This window comes from Microcebus murinus, chromosome 2, assembly GCF_040939455.1.
Source record: "Microcebus murinus isolate Inina chromosome 2, M.murinus_Inina_mat1.0, whole genome shotgun sequence".
In the NCBI taxonomy this organism is placed as follows: Eukaryota; Metazoa; Chordata; class Mammalia; order Primates; family Cheirogaleidae; genus Microcebus; species Microcebus murinus.
The window spans coordinates 53925256-53927310 of record NC_134105.1 but is presented as its reverse complement, the minus strand read 5'-3'; the positions used below and the strand labels follow the sequence as shown (position 1 = coordinate 53927310).

At 43.3% G+C, this 2055-nt stretch overlaps 1 pseudogene; it reads left to right on the top strand.

The window, feature by feature from the left end:
- The first annotated feature begins 343 nt into the window (after positions 1 to 343).
- Positions 344 to 1048, top strand: LOC142865853 (large ribosomal subunit protein eL21-like; annotated as a pseudogene).
- Positions 1049 to 2055: the final 1007 nt, after the last annotated feature.

The window sequence follows — 2055 nt, the reverse complement described above, 5'->3', positions numbered from 1 at the left end:
AGAGCAGCAAGAGAATCAGAACAACAACTTGATGAGGTCCCATTGGTCTTCTCTCTTAACCTCTCTCCTTTCAATTCCCACAGCATTTACAGAAAACAGAATGGTCACTGCAGCAGCATTCATCTCTACTTTGGCTCTTACTTGAGTACTTGCATTCTGCTCTCATAGAGCCTACTTAAAGCCAATCACTCAGAGTAACTATGCCTCTACTGAAGTCTAGCAGCCTGAATACAAACAAAGCCAAACACCCACTATAGACTTGCTATTCCCTTGTAAACCCAGGACAGAAAATGCTGGGTTCTCAGAAGGCAGCATTTCTCTCTTTAACCTTGCAATACCCTTTTCGGCCGGAGCCGCCATCTTCCAGTAATTCGCCAAAATGACGAACACAAAGGGAAAGAGGAGAGGCACCCGATACATGTTCTCTAGGCCTTTTAGAAAACATGGAGTTGTTCCTTTGGCCACATACATGCGAATCTACAAGAAAGGTGATATTGTAGACATCAAGGGAATGGGTACTGTTCAATAAGGCATGCCCCACAAATGTTACCATGGCAAAACTGGAAGAGTCTACAACGTTACACAGCATGCTGTTGGAATTGTTGTAAATAAACAAGTTAAGGGCAAGATTCTTGCCAAGAGGATTAATGTACGTATCGAGCACATTAAGCACTCTAAGAGCCGAGATAGCTTCCTGAAGCGTGTGAAGGAAAATGATCAGAAAAAGAAGGAAGCCAAAGAGAAAGGTACCTGGGTTCAACTGAAGCGACAGCCTGCTCCACCCAGAGAAGCACACTTTGTGAGAACCAATGGAAAGGAGCCCGAGCTGCTGGAACCTATTCCTTAGGAATTCATGGCATAATAGGTGCTTCACACTTTGTGAGAAGCGACAGAAAGGAGCCTGCGGTGTTGGGACCTGTTCCCTGTGAATTCATGGCGTAATAGGTATAGCACACCTGTGAGAAGCAAAGAAAGGACCTTGAGCTGCCAGAATCTATTCCCTATGAATTCATGGTATAGGAGACAAACCTAATAAAAGCCGCTGGACTCTAAAAAAAAAAAAAAAAAAAAAAAAAAAAAAAACCTTGCAATACGAAGAGAAACCCTTCCACCCGCACCTCCCATGGCTCCCCATGCTTTATGTTGTCCACATGCCAAGAAGGGTATGGAGCCTTTGTACTCATTTATAAGGTAGGGAAACAGATGGGGCTGGCTTAATTTGCAAAGACAACTAGTTATCTTATAAGTACAGATGGAGTAAGTAGCACAATTATTACCAAAGAACTGGGCTCTGAGGCTGCCAGATGGTTTGGTTAAAAAAAATAATAATAATAAGGCTTGCTGCCAGATTCACAGCAGGGACCATCCTGCTCCTGGGGTATGGAAAACCATACAGATTTAAATTGCCCCACTACTTCTTTGGTATTCTGTTCCTCTAGTAATGTAGCCTTCCTCTGTGGCTGCAGAGAGAATAAGAGGAAGATAGGTTGCCAGTTGGTCAGGATGGTGCATAAGCAGTCTTCTCAAAAGTGAATGTGAAGAAAAGGAAAGATTGCTCGTCCATTATAGAGGTGGTGTCAGAAATCTGCTTTTTCCAATAAAGAACTAAGCTTTAAAACGGAGACATCGGTGGAAAGTAAAGGGATCGTGTTCTTTGTTTTGTTTGTTTCCCAAGTCCGGTGCTTGCATTCAAGGCTGTTCCTTTCTTGGCAGTCTCCCTAAGATGAAATCTTACTGACTTGACTCTGCACTCAGCCTTAGCACTGATAGCTGTGTCACTGGTGTCTCTGGGTTAAGTTCATTCAAAGCACCAAGTTAATTAGTAAGTAAAGAAACATTAAAAAAGAGAAAGTCAGTCTGCGCAAACTCCAGATGGTTGATTAAGCAATCTGAGCCCTGTGGCTAATTTTACCGTTTCTGGGGAGGGCGGGCTTCTTCATCCTGCACCAGCTCCTCTGTGGCTCACAGGCATTAATGATGATGGAGGAAGGATACCAAACACCAAAAGAACCCTGTGAGTTAATAATCCACAGTACTTTCCCCTCAATATTGTAA